The sequence below is a fragment of the Anabrus simplex genome, chromosome 1 (assembly GCF_040414725.1).
Source record: "Anabrus simplex isolate iqAnaSimp1 chromosome 1, ASM4041472v1, whole genome shotgun sequence".
Taxonomy (NCBI): domain Eukaryota; kingdom Metazoa; phylum Arthropoda; class Insecta; order Orthoptera; family Tettigoniidae; genus Anabrus; species Anabrus simplex.
The window spans coordinates 268,037,132-268,052,678 of record NC_090265.1 but is presented as its reverse complement, the minus strand read 5'-3'; positions in this window follow the sequence as shown (position 1 = coordinate 268,052,678).

Below are 15,547 nucleotides of genomic sequence, written 5' to 3'. Positions count from 1 at the left end.
AATACGACATAAGAATTAACATGTGTGCCAATCAGATCAGTTGCACCCGACGGAAGGTTAACATCAGTAGTGGTCACACCGTGCGGAGGATTCTGCGCCAGTAGTGGACAATGGATATACAAATGAATACATTCATCTATATATTAAACTTTTTTAATGAAAACTAAAGTCAATCAGCCCGGCCATTCTATCCGGTCGATTTTCTTAATTTTTTAAAACTGAAAGGTATTCATGCACAGATTTGTCATCACTTAACTTCCGCCTTCCTCAAATTATTTCATTTTTCAATTTTTTGTCTTTGAGGCAATGATATCTTTGGTTCTAATTGAGGCACGCAGTTGGTTATGGCCTAAGAACACTCAGTGGATCAAGCTCTTTCATTTCAGCTCTTAACTATTCAAATTGGTTGATTCTGAGGAAAGTTGTGAGTGCACATTCAATTTGACGCCTCATTTCTTCAACATTGTTTCTATTGAAGCAATCATATCTTTCGTTCTAATTGAGGTACGCTTTTCGTTTTGGTCTAAAAACACTCAGTGGATCAAGCGCTTTCTTTTGAGGTAATAGCTACATAAATTGGTAGATTCTGAGAAAAGTTATGAGTACATTTGTCTCCATAACGAAGATCTTTGAAGGGCTTTTTAACAGTTCGGCGCGTAGTGTTGTTCCAAGGAACGTTTAATTCAAATTTTTGTGTGATGTATTTTCCAGTATTTTGTTGACATAATATTACATTCTATTACCACAGCAGATCATGTGCTTTATTTCATTAACTCGAAACTTTGCAAATACATTCGTGGGGATAGTAACGAACAACACCACACTTTGTACATTGCGGGCGGAGTCAGCGAGAAACTGCTAGTTAGGATGTGGTTTTTACTTCGCAATACTTCCCACTATTTCAAGTGGTACGGAATGTCCTCTCCTAAATATGTAAGTCATTAGCTGACACTTCGCAGGTAATCAACCGGTCAAGTGGTACGAAATGTCCGGTGGTAGCAAATGTCCTAGAATCGTTTGGCATGTGGTCTTTCTGCAACTAACATCATTCCAGGAATATTAGGATGTCTGTGCTCAAAATCCCTATGAATTTCCTGAACGTATAAGACAGCCCATCTCTTTCCATAACACAATGCACCAAGTAGTACTGTAGTTGTTTGGTTGATGTAATACATTCGATATTTACCGAAATAATGGTAGGGGTTGACTCTGAAAGTGCCGTTTGTTTGATCAAATTTCTATAAAAGCAGGTGCTTCTGGCATGAGAGAATGAGCCGTCTAGAAAATGTCCTAGTTCGTTGCCCAGGGAACGCCCGGATGAATTTGATCAATATTCACAACACATCCTACGGGGAGGCTTCTCTCGTGTTCCTGAATTAATAACACTGTAAGAGACATCTTCAACCCCAAACACCTTTAGCAAACGTTAACGTCACGATCTTTCACCACACAAACGGAAGCTGAAACACAGAACGAACGAAACACTGCCTTCGTTAAAAGTAACATGTTAGGAACAGCATTACACAGAAATGAATCCATTCTACAAACAACTTTAGACAACAGTTTACTGATATTCATTTAAAAACAGTACGTACCTACATGACAGGAGCAAGATAATGGATTGCTGGACAAGTAATAAGGTCAGACGAACAAGATGAAAATTTGATGGCATCGACAAAGGCCACATTCTATATGACGTCACGTCCCAATATTGTGATATAGCGCTCGGCCTTTCAGCAACTAATTGAACAGTGCGGTACGACCTGTCAGTCTCTATTACTCCACATACATATTGTGATTAGAGAGGCCCGAACAAAAATCTATGAATGCTGGAAGCGAGTCACAATGAACTCATCGTGACGGGTAAGAAATTTTGTTTATACTATCCAGCATTCTCTCAGTCCGTGAACTCACTATCCTAACCGACCTCCATTATAGCAAGCTTTGATAAATCATATCTCAATGGTTCGAAACAATGGCACAAAGATCTTTAATGACAATGTAAAGAACACCACTCCACGGAATCTCTTCCCCGAACGACAGGCCAGTCATGTAAACCTCTTAAAAGACTGGTCAACTAAGGTACTTTTTTTTGAAAATATATACGTATTTAAAAAAATTGAAATCATACTTTTTACATGATTTAAATATAAGAGGTGTGAAACTGGTGACTGATTGACCAGTTTGCTTAATATGATTTATTACATTTGTTTATGAACACTAATAGGCCTACATAAAAAGTAGGCTAATATTCTTTATATCGGTCAATATTAATATTATATTAGTATAATATAAAGTTATAACAAAATATTGTGACTGAGGGGTTCTTTTTCTGCTACGTCGCACTAACACATCGAAGGTTTTTAGGCGACGGAGGGATGGGAAAGGGCTAGAACTAGGAAGATAGCAGCCGTGGCCTTTATTAATGCACAGCCCGAGCATTTGCCTGGAGTGAGAATGGGAAACTACGGAAAACCATCTTCAGAGCTGCCGACAGTGGGATTCGAACCCACTATCTCCCAAAGGCAAACTCACAGCTGGGCGACCCTAACCACACGGCCAACTCGCACGGTAAAATTCAAAATTAAATTGACAAAGGCTACCACAGAAGAGGATAAAACAATTATTAAGATATTTTAGTAGGCCTACCCTATTAAAGGGTTAAACATCCCAGCAGATTACCCGTTATAGTTTAACTGTTTTGCTGGAAATATTAATCCGAAAGGTTTATCTTAATTTATTTCTAAGTTATGAATGTTCTGCAAACAAACAAAAAAAGAAGACAAAACTTCTTTTTTTTTTTTTTAGCTAGTGGCTTTACGTCGCACCGACACAGATAGGAAAGGTCTAGGAGTTGGAAGGAAGCGGCCGTGGCATTAATGAAGGTACAGCCCCAGCATTTGCCTGGCGGGAAACCACGGAAAACCATCTTCAGGGCTGTCGAGAGTGAAATTCGAACCCACTCTCTCCCAGATGCAAGCTCACAGCCTCGCGCCCCTAACCGCACGGCCAACTCACCCGGTACAAATCTCTTTCCACACCTGCTGATGATGCGGATATCATGAAATGAGTAAGATTATTTCATATTGTCCTACTTCATTATGCTTGTGCATTGTTAGATTGGCATTAAAAATCAAACGTGACTTAAATAATAACCAAAGCTAACTAAATTAATAAAAACTAAACATTAAGTAGACGTCTTCGCACCACACTACGGTGATATTCGGTCAAAGACTGATGCAAGGTCCAGTCTTGTGTAGCTCGCACTGCTATGGGATCGGCTTAGAAAATGCTCTCTACTGTATTTAGAATATAAGAATCAACGCATTTGTATTGATCACACAACCTTGCATCACGCGAACGCCACAACAGTTACCGGCCATTCTACCCGAATTATCTATCTATCTATCTATCTATCTATCTATCTATCTATCTATCTATCTATCTATCTATTATTTCGCGTGGCTTTTATAATCCGCCAGGTGCAGCCCTCGTAAAGCTGTTTCCCCGACAAGGATGGGCGGCGTCTGCTGTGTACAGGAAACTGTGTTATTACGGTGGAGGTTGGAGTTATGTGTGTGGGGTGTGAGCTGCAATATTTTTCTCTTCATGGAAGTGAAGTAACTTTACACAGAACTGTAGGGCTAACACCCTCGCCATTTCATACGTAGGTAATTTCTCACACAACCACTAAGTGGAGTTCTATTATCCCGTTCATAGCACTTTTGCATAGTTATTCTATAGTAAACATAAACGTTTTTGTTGTATGTCACAAGATACGGAGTGACGAAAGGTTCAAACCAACTCGATCCTGCTCACCGTAGCTCGATGATCCTGCTTCTAGAAATGTCAGATGTTTTGGGAGGTGGAACTGCGAGGTGACCCTCCCGTACTTCAATTACCGAACATCGGGGCGGATTTCTTTTAGACTATTAAGAGTCCCAAAATGTTCTATCAAAATACTAAGGACGAGAACCGACCTAACAGGTTTACTTCTGAGAGGAAATGTTCCGCCACTGTGTTCGATAGTACGAATCCTTAGTGTTGGTGGTGACTGTAGTTTCAAGGGGGAAAAATGGGATTATTATTATCTGTATCCTTAGTGCCAACATAATCTGAAGATACATTCCCTCACCAGGTACAGTTTCTTCTCAAAGAATGTATGTTTCAATAATAGCTACTGTATGGGAATATTACTGAGGTTAGGTCCCTGTGATTGAAACCTACATATCAGGATTACAAGCAACTCACCTACATTCCATTTGTAAATGTGTTAGTAGCAGTGGCATGGATATGCATCCTAACAGGAAAATCAATTTCTAAACTTCTTAATACAATCATTTAAAGACGGTACAAATTGAGAACATCCTGGTAGAAAAAGTACTACACGATACAAAATGTTCAAGAAAGCAAAAGCAGAACATAAATTAACTCCGAATGCTGTTTGTTGCTATAGTATTATCCCACTATCCCTTCCTCAGTTATTCAATTTCCGTCCATATAGAGAATAAGAAACGTAAAATAATATCAGGATTATTGCCTGAAAACGAATATACACACTGATAAATAGGAACATTTGCTTTATTTATCGACACAAATATCTTAGAGAATAACAGAAATATGGTAAATAATAAAGTAACGAGAGCTGATTCACGCAAAAAAGAATATCTTTAAATCAAAATAAAACTATTGGTAAACAAAAATACTTCAGTAAAAGGATGCGCAGATGCTTTGTATACGGTAAGCGGGCGAAAATATCATAATCAGCAGCATGTGATTGTGGTGCTGATATGCAAACCGTTCAGCATACAGTGATGGAGAGCAGAAACCGGAGCACACCGTGGAGACTACAGTAATTTTCTGTCAGCGAGATTACCACAAAATGCCATCTAACAGAGATGAGTGGCAGCAGTAGTGACAAAGCACATTTCAACAAACTCAATCAGTGTAACGTTACTGTTGGTAAGTGATAGGGACTTACGACATTGTAGGCCATCAAATTTTGTTTTCTTCCGGCTCACAGATTAAAGCATTCGAGGCCTCGGCTTCCGGCCGCCTCTTGTATGATTCCCTTCCCCACCCCGTAGGAAAACAAACCCGCTGAATTGAATTCGTAACCGGCAGCGTTTATTGGTCCATTACAAAGAATCAGTGCATCGAACGACCAAAGATGGTTGATTTTAACGTATGTTAGAATATATGCGAGGTTTATTAAACTAAAACGTTAGAAGAAAAGGCGACAAATACAAAGTGTAAAATTATTGGGAGTTGTGCAAAACTGCAGCAACAACACACGCTGCTCTTGCAAGAGCGACAGTAAAACCTGTCGTAAAACCGCAAGTAAAAACATACTGTAATGTATTTTGAAACCTAAGATTGATGAATAAAGAGATGGTGTGGTGTTCTACACAAGACATTTAAACACTTCCATTAAGTGGTCAAGTTCAATAACTGTCCGGTTGGAGAAGGTCCTAACCAAGAATGGGTGTCAAAGCGACAGTCAAGGACGTCACCTAACACCTGCTGTGTTACTGGTGGCTAGCATCTAAATACTTTCGTCTTAGGCTACAATTTTTCTGGCCCGAGTGAGCTCATTCGGCAACATGAAGCTCAGCTGTGTTGGCTTCTCGGAAGAGGAAAAAGAGATTAGCATTCCTCTGAAAGATAACAGGCGAGGCCAAGGCCACAGTTTATCCCCTCTTACCCAAGGCCGCTATGAATGAACTTGAGGGAGTGTTAAAAGCCTTATCTACAACTTGCGTACAACTCTGGACGAGACGGACATATCTCGGTCATTCTTGATCTACGACTGAATTCACAAGCCTTGATTCGCCTGCAGTCAAACGAATGAGATCCAATGGGTGAACACGTTTCTTCAATAGACTGCATACAATTTCAAACTAAAGAACGGTCGGGATTTTCCAGGATGAGTTAACACCTTCATTTATATCCGTAGAGGCCATGAAAGCCTTTGGAGGAGTGGAAGGTAAATGCTTCCACTTTCCGTAACCTCGACACTTAAAGTGCGATAAAGAGTGGTTGGTCCAATGCCTGGCCGCCTTTGCTCCCAGGAATTAACCCGGTACTGGTGCAGGTTGAGTGAGCCTCAGAGCCATGTGCCGCTAGTAGTATAATTGGACAGTTCGGCGGCCACCTCCACCTCAGGCTCCCAGTGGCCACCTCCACCTCCTCCTCCTCCGCCGCCGCCGCCTCCTCCGCCGCCGCCGCCCGCGGGAAATTTGAATTTTGGCGGGAAATTTGAATTTTGGCGCGAGATTTGAATTTGTAAACAAAGCCACGTGCTTTTTGACAGCTGTCATCGACAACAACGCAACGCTAACCTCACTGCTGCCATCTTGACGGGCCTAAACCTCACTAGTGCCAACTTAACCTAACTAGAATGAGGTAAACAAAGCCACGTGTTTTTTGACAGCCACGTGCTTTTTGACAGACAACAACGCATCGCTAACCTCAGTACTGCCATCTTGACGGGCCTAAACCTCAGTAGTACCAACTTAACCTCACTAGCTCGAGATAAACAAAGCCACGTGTTTTTTGACAGCCACGTGCTTTTTGACAGATTTGTAAACAAAGCCACGTGCTTTTTGACAGCTGTCATCGACAACAACGCATCGCAAACCTCAGTACTGCCATCTTGACGGGCCTAAACCTCAGTAGTGCCAACTTAACCTCACTAGCATGAGGTAAACAAAGCCACGTGTTTTTTGACAGCCACGTGCTTTTTGACAGATTTGTAAACAAAGCCACGTGCTTTTTGACAGACAACAACGCATCGCTAACCTCAGTACCGCCATCTTGACGGGAATAAACCTCAGTAGTGCCAACTTAACCTAACTAGCTCGAGATAAACAAAGCCACGTGCTTTTTGACAGCCACATGCTTTTTGACAGCTGCCATCCGCCATCTTTAAACTACAGAGCGCTGTGCTGCCCTCTTGCGTCACCTGTCATCGGCAGTGCTGCCATCTTGGCGGGCCTAAACCTTAGTGCTACCAACTTAACCTCACTAGCTCGAGATAAACAAATCTACGTGCTTTTTGACAGCCACGTGCTTTTTTGACAGCTGTCATCCGCCATCTTTAATCCATAGAGCACAGTGCTGCCCTCTTTAGCTACTTACCTTTGAAATGTGGTGGCGGATAATTTGAAAAATGCTTTTTGACAGCAGCCATCTTGCATCGCAAACCTCAGTGCTGCCCTCTTTAGCTAGATACCTGTGGTAGCAGACAATTCCACGTGACAGCAGCCATCTTTAATCAAGAGAGCACCGTGCTGCCCTCTATGTGGTGGCGGCAAATTGAAAAATTCCACGTGCTCTTGTTTGGAAACAAACTCACGTGCTTTTTTGACAGCTACCATCCACCATCTTTAATCAACAGAGCACAGTGCTGTACTCTTTAGCTAGATACCTTTGAAATGTGGTGGCGGCAAATTCCACGTGCTCTTGTTTGGAAACAAAGCCACGTGCTTTTTTGACAGCTGTCATCCGCCATCTTTAATCAATAGAGCACCGTGCTGCTATCATGCGGGCAATTTCATCACCTATCACCCGCCATCTTTAATCTACAGAACACCGTGCTGCCCTCTTTATGGCTACTACCTTAAGCATGTAGTAGCGGGCAATTTGAAAAGTTCTGTTAGCTATCATCCACCATCTTTAATCAAGAGAGAACCGTGCTGCCATCTTTAGCTAGATACCTTTGAAATGTGGAGGCGGCAAATTGAAAAATTCTACGTGCTCTTGTTTGGAAACAAACTCACGTGCTTTTTTGACAGCTACCATCCGCCATCTTTAATCAACAGAGCATGGTGCTGCCCTCTTTAGTTTGAAATGTGGTGGCGGCAAATTCCACATGCTCTTGTTTGGTAAACATAGCCACGTGCTTTTTTGACAGTTATCATCCGCCATCTTTAATCCAGAGAGCACCGTGCTGCCCTCTTTATCGCAGTAGATGTAAATTCGTCACCTGTCATACGCAGTGCTGCTATCTTTAGCTAGATACCTTTGAAATGTGGAGGTGGATAATTTAAAAAGAAAAATTCTACAGCAGTCCTCTCTCGACGCTAATTGCATAAGATGGCGGCTATACATGACTCCTTAAGGGTGCTTACGCAAGATGGCTGCTATACACAGGTTCTTATGAGACGCCCTTGGGATGCTTGCGCAAGATGGTGGTTATACAAGGCTCCTTATGAGACGCCCTAGTGATGCTTGCGCAAGATGGCGGTTGCTCTTATGAGGCGGCTTAAGGGTCCTTGCACAAGATGACTAGAGACGCCCTAAGGATGCTTGCGCAAAATGGCGGACGCAAGATGGCGGCTATACACGACTCCTTATGAGACGCCTTAAGGGTGCTTGCGCAAGATGGCTGCGGCTCTTAGCTTAGAGGCTAACGTGTCATGCTAGTTCGATTCATTAAATTTGGGGCTTAAATGCAAAATGTTAAATATCTCGAAAACGGTGCATCGTAGAGCAAAACGGACAAAATTTTTCCGCCCAATACCTCGGTTCGCAGTACGAGGAACATGATAGCATAAGTCTAATGATGAGATCGACGGTTCGGTTCCTACTTAGGCCCTATGGCATTCACTCTGTTTTAGCTTGTATTGAAGCAAGTCTTCGTAACATGATCAGGTCTAGCTATGGTAGAGAGTATAACGTGCCGTGCAGGTTCGATTCATTAAATTTAGGGCTTAAATGCAAAATGTTAAATATCTCGAAAACGGATAAAATTTTTCTACCTGATACTTAGGTTTGCAGTATCAGGAGCATAAGAAAAACATAGTCTAATGATGAGATCGACGGTTCGATCCCTACTTAGGCCCTTTGGCATTGGCAGCTATCTAATTCTACAAGATGGCGGCTATACATAGCTTCTTATGAGACAGCTTAAGAGCGCTTGCACAAGATGGCTGCTGCTCTTATGAGACGCCCTAGGGGTGCTTGCGCAAGGTAGCAGTGACAAGACGGTGACTATACACAGCTGCTTATGATACGGCCTAGAGGTGCTCACACAAGATGGTGGCTGCTCTGATGAAGAAAGTTAGCTTTGCATCGTGCAGGTATCTTTACAGAGCACTAAACCTCATACCTTTGAAATGTGGTGGCAGGTAATTTGAAAAATTCGACGTGCTTTTTCATAAGCTGTTAAGGCCTCCTCTTATGTCAAGGCATAGCTCTATCGAACGAGTTTAAACCTGCATCGGGATAGCTAGAGTAAGCGCGTGCTGCAGTGATGACGTCATTATGCATGTTTAGACTTGCAAATCACAGAAGAAACGTAACAAGGCTGGAATCGAAAACTGCACTCTATGCTGTTAACTTTATCATGTGATCGAAACATTGATTGAAGTATTTAGAACACGCAATAAGTAGAACCAAACACTGTACTCGATACAACATGTGTTTAGAAAATGTCAGGGGATATCTTTGTTCTAAGAAGATTAGTTTACCGCACATTCCTTGGCTAAAGGGCTAATGGGCTAAAGGGCTAATGGGCTAAAGCGCTAATGGGCTAAAGGTGCAACAACCTCGTCGATCGCTATCAGCAAGAACGCTTGTACTTTGTAGAAAATTAATCTTTATTTGTAAATGGTTTCATGTTCAGAACAAGGAATGGAACCTAGGGGTTACGTCTTACGTAATAAAATCCCCGAGGTGCGATGAGTTACGTTTTTCGAACTAGTGTTTGGAACACTGAACTTTTCAAGATGGCAAGAGTGAGGTTAGCAATGTTCTGTTGTTGGATTTTAAATTCCGCGCTACAACATGCATAAGGTGGTAGCCCTTGAGGTTTACCGCCGTAAAGATGGCAAGAGTGAGGTTATCAATGTTCCGTTGTTGGATTTTAAATTCCGCGCTATAACATGCATAAGGTGGCAGCCTTAAGGTTTACCGCCGTCAAGATGGCAGCAGTGAGGTTAGCGACGCTCTATTGTCCTTCAAAGTGAGGTTAGGGTTCGTCAAGAAGACAGCTGTCAAAAAAGCACGTGGCTATGTTTACCAAACAAGAGCACGTGGTCGTGACGTCACGGTCACGTAATCAATCCTTAGCTCGACGTCGTTAAGAGCAGTATTAGGATTAGCTATTCTTAAAAGTCTTGGGAACAGAGCAGCAGTATGAATTGCCATGTTTCAAAGCGTGTACACATCACCTATCGATTTTACATGCATCGACCATCGTACTAAACTTCATCCGCTAGATCGTGCTGCTATCTTAGCATAACCTATACCCATAAAATTAAAGTACAATGAATAGCCATGTTTCAAAGCGTGTACACATCACCTATCGAATTTGCATGCATCGACTCTCGTACTAAACTTCTTCCGCTAGATTGTGCTGCTATCTTAGCATAACCTATACGCGTGACCTTAAGGTACAAAGAATAGCCATGTTTCAAAGCGTGTACACATTACCTATCGACTTTGCATGCAACAAATATCGTACTAAACTTCTTGCGCTAGGTTGTGCTGCTATCTTAGCATAACTTATACACATGAACTTAAAGTACAAAGAATAGCCATGTTTCAAAGCGGGTACACATTACTTATTGATTTTGCATGCGTCAAATATCGTACTAAATTTCTTCCGCTAGATTGTGCTGCTATCTTAGCATAACCTATACCCATGAACTTAAAGTACAATGAATAGTCATGTTTCAAAGCGTGTACACATCAACTATCGAATTTGCATGCATTGACTCTCGTACTAAACTCCTTCCGCTAGATCGTGCTGCTATCTTAGCATAACCAATACGCATGACCTTAAAGTACAAAGAATAGCCATTTTTCAAAGTGTGTACACATCACCTATCGATTTTGCATGCAACAAATATTGTACTAAACTTCTTCCGCTAGGTCGTGCTGCTATCTTAGCATAACTTATACACATGAACTTAAAGTACAAAGAATAGCCATGTTTCAAAGCGTGTACACATTACTTATTGATTTTGCATGCATCAAATCTCGTACTAAATTTATTCCGCTAGATTGTGCTGCTATCTTAGCATAACCTATACCAATGAACTTAAAGTACAATGATTAGTCATGTTTCAAAGCGTGTACACATCAACTATCGAATTTGCATGTATCGACTCTCGTACTAAACTTCTGCAGGTAGATTGTGCTGCTATCTTAGCATAACTAAGACGCATGAACTTAAAGTACAAAGAAGAGCTATGTCTCAAAGCATGTACACATCACCTATCGATTTTGCATGCAACAAATATTGTACTAAACTTCTTCCGCTAGGTCGTGCTGCTATCTTAGCATAACTTATACACATGAACTTAAAGTACAAAGAATAGCCATGTTTCAAAGCGTGTACACATTACTTATTGATTTTGCATGCATCAAATCTCGTACTAAATTTATTCCGCTAGATTGTGCTGCTATCTTAGCATAACCTATACCAATGAACTTAAAGTACAATGATTAGTCATGTTTCAAAGCGTGTACACATCAACTATCGAATTTGCATGTATCGACTCTCGTACTAAACTTCTGCAGGTAGATTGTGCTGCTATCTTAGCATAACCTATACCAATGAACTTAAAGTACAATGATTAGTCATGTTTCAAAGCGTGTACACATCAACTATCGATTTTGCATGCATTGACTCTCGTACTAAACTTCTTCCGCTAGATTGTGCTGGCATCTTAGCATAACTTATATACATGAACTTAAAAGTACAAAGAATAGCCATGTTTCAAAGCATGTACACATTACCTATGGATTTTGCATGCATTGACTCTCGTACTAATCTCCTCCCGCTAGATTGTGCTGCTATCCTAGCATAACCTATACGCATGACCTTAAAGTATAAAGAATAGCCATGTTTCAAAGTGTGTACACATCACCTATCGATTTGCATGCAACAAATATCGTACTAAACTTCTTCCGCTAGATTGTGCTGCTATCTTAGCATAACTAAGATGCATGAACTGAAAGTACAAAGAATAGCCATGTTTCAAAGTGTGTACACATCACCTATCGATTTTTCATGCATCGACTCTCGTACTAAACTTCTTACGCTAGACTGTGCTGCTATCTTAGCCTAACCTATACGCATGAACTTAAAGTACGAAGAATAACCATGTTTTAAAGCGTGTACACATCAACTATCGATTTTGCATGTCTCGTACTAAACTTCTTGCGCTAGATTGTGCTGCTATCTTAGCATAACCTGTACGCATGAACTTAAAGTACAAAGAATAGCCTTGTTTCAAAGCGTTTTCACATTACCTAATGATTTTGCACGAAACGACTATCATACTAAACTTTTCCTACTAGATTGTGCTAAAATCGTGTAAGTGCGCTGCTATCTTAGCATAAGCTATCGATTTTACATGCATCAACTATCGTACTAGACTTCTTCCGCTAGAGCATGTAGCAATCGCTTTTGTGTATCCCTAACCCATGTGCATGAACTTAAAGCATAAAGATGAGCTATGTTCTAAAGCGTGTACACATCACCTATCGATAATGTATGTATCGAATATCGTACTAAACTTCTCCTGCTAGAACGTACGAGTATCGCTTGTGCGTGCACGAACTTAAAGCATAAAGAATAGCAATGTAAAAAATCTTGTAAACAAAGCAGCAGCATTACGTATAGTCAAGATTAAATGCGTGCACGCATCATGTATCATTGACGCACACAGTACTAAACTTATTCCATTAGAATGTACAAAGTTCGCATGTGTTTGTGCTGCTATCTTAGCATAGCCTATGTGAATGAACTTAAAGCATAAAGAATAGTGATGTATAGAAATCTTGTGAACATAGCAGAGTGTTAACTACGTAGGTGTAGACATTGAACTTTGCATGCTGAGGCAGCATACTACGTGACCGTGACGTTACGACCACGTGCTCTTGTTTGGTAAACATAGCCACGTGCTTTTTTGACAGCTGTCTTCTTGGCGAACCCTAACCTCACTTTGAAGGACAATAGAGCGTCGCTAACCTCACTGCTGCCATCTTGACGGCGGTAAACCTTAAGGCTGCCACCTTATGCATGTTATAGCGCGGAATTTAAAATCCAACAACGGAACATTGCTAACCTCACTCTTGCCATCTTTACGGCGGTAAACTTCAAGGGCTACCACCTTATGCATGTTGTAGCGCGGAATTTAAAATCCAACAACAGAACATTGCTAACCTCACTCTTGCCATCTTGAAAAGTTCAGTGTTCCAAACACTAGTTCGAAAAACGTAACTCATCGCACCTCGGGGATTTTATTACGTAAGACGTAACCCCTAGGTTCCATTCCTTGTTCTGAACATGAAACCATTTACAAATAAAGATTAATTTTCTACAAAGTACAAGCGTTCTTGCTGATAGCGATCGACGAGGTTGTTGCACCTTTAGCCCTTTAGCCCTTTAGCCCATTAGCCCTTTAGCCCATTAGCCCTTTAGCCCTTTAGCCAAGGAATGTGCGGTAAACTAATCTTCTTAGAACAAAGATATCCCCTGACATTTTCTAAACACATGTTGTATCGAGTACAGTGTTTGGTTCTACTTATTGCGTGTTCTAAATACTTCAATCAATGTTTCGATCACATGATAAAGTTAACAGCATAGAGTGCAGTTTTCGATTCCAGCCTTGTTACGTTTCTTCTGTGATTTGCAAGTCTAAACATGCATAATGACGTCATCACTGCAGCACGCGCTTACTCTAGCTATCCCGATGCAGGTTTAAACTCGTTCGATAGAGCTATGCCTTGACATAAGAGGAGGCCTTAACAGCTTATGAAAAAGCACGTCGAATTTTTCAAATTACCTGCCACCACATTTCAAAGGTATGAGGTTTAGTGCTCTGTAAAGATACCTGCACGATGCAAAGCTAACTTTCTTCATCAGAGCAGCCACCATCTTGTGTGAGCACCTCTAGGCCGTATCATAAGCAGCTGTGTATAGTCACCGTCTTGTCACTGCTACCTTGCGCAAGCCCCCCTAGGGCGTCTCATAAGAGCAGCAGCCATCTTGTGCAAGCGCTCTTAAGCTGTCTCATAAGAAGCTATGTATAGCCGCCATCTTGTAGAATTAGATAGCTGCCAATGCCAAAGGGCCTAAGTAGGGATCGAACCGTCGATCTCATCATTAGACTATGTTTTTCTTATGCTCCTGATACTGCAAACCTAAGTATCAGGTAGAAAAATTTTATCCGTTTTCGAGATATTTAACATTTTGCATTTAAGCCCTAAATTTAATGAATCGAACCTGCACGGCACGTTATACTCTCTACCATAGCTAGACCTGATCATGTTACGAAGACTTGCTTCAATACAAGCTAAAACAGAGTGAATGCCATAGGGCCTAAGTAGGAACCGAACCGTCGATCTCATCATTAGACTTATGCTATCATGTTCCTCGTACTGCGAACCGAGGTATTGGGCGGAAAAATTTTGTCCGTTTTGCTCTACGATGCACCGTTTTCGAGATATTTAACATTTTGCATTTAAGCCCCAAATTTAATGAATCGAACTAGCATGACACGTTAGCCTCTAAGCTAAGAGCCGCAGCCATCTTGCGCAAGCACCCTTAAGGCGTCTCATAAGGAGTCGTGTATAGCCGCCATCTTGCGTCCGCCATTTTGCGCAAGCATCCTTAGGGCGTCTCTAGTCATCTTGTGCAAGGACCCTTAAGCCGCCTCATAAGAGCAACCGCCATCTTGCGCAAGCATCACTAGGGCGTCTCATAAGGAGCCTTGTATAACCACCATCTTGCGCAAGCATCCCAAGGGCGTCTCATAAGAACCTGTGTATAGCAGCCATCTTGCGTAAGCACCCTTAAGGAGTCATGTATAGCCGCCATCTTATGCAATTAGCGTCGAGAGAGGACTGCTGTAGAATTTTTCTTTTTAAATTATCCACCTCCACATTTCAAAGGTATCTAGCTAAAGATAGCAGCACTGCGTATGACAGGTGACGAATTTACATCTACTGCGATAAAGAGGGCAGCACGGTGCTCTCTGGATTAAAGATGGCGGATGATAACTGTCAAAAAAGCACGTGGCTATGTTTACCAAACAAGAGCATGTGGAATTTGCCGCCACCACATTTCAAACTAAAGAGGGCAGCACCATGCTCTGTTGATTAAAGATGGCGGATGGTAGCTGTCAAAAAAGCACGTGAGTTTGTTTCCAAACAAGAGCACGTAGAATTTTTCAATTTGCCGCCTCCACATTTCAAAGGTATCTAGCTAAAGATGGCAGCACGGTTCTCTCTTGATTAAAGATGGTGGATGATAGCTAACAGAACTTTTCAAATTGCCCGCTACTACATGCTTAAGGTAGTAGCCATAAAGAGGGCAGCACGGTGTTCTGTAGATTAAAGATGGCGGGTGATAGGTGATGAAATTGCCCGCATGATAGCAGCACGGTGCTCTATTGATTAAAGATGGCGGATGACAGCTGTCAAAAAAGCACGTGGCTTTGTTTCCAAACAAGAGCACGTGGAATTTGCCGCCACCACATTTCAAAGGTATCTAGCTAAAGAGTACAGCACTGTGCTCTGTTGATTAAAG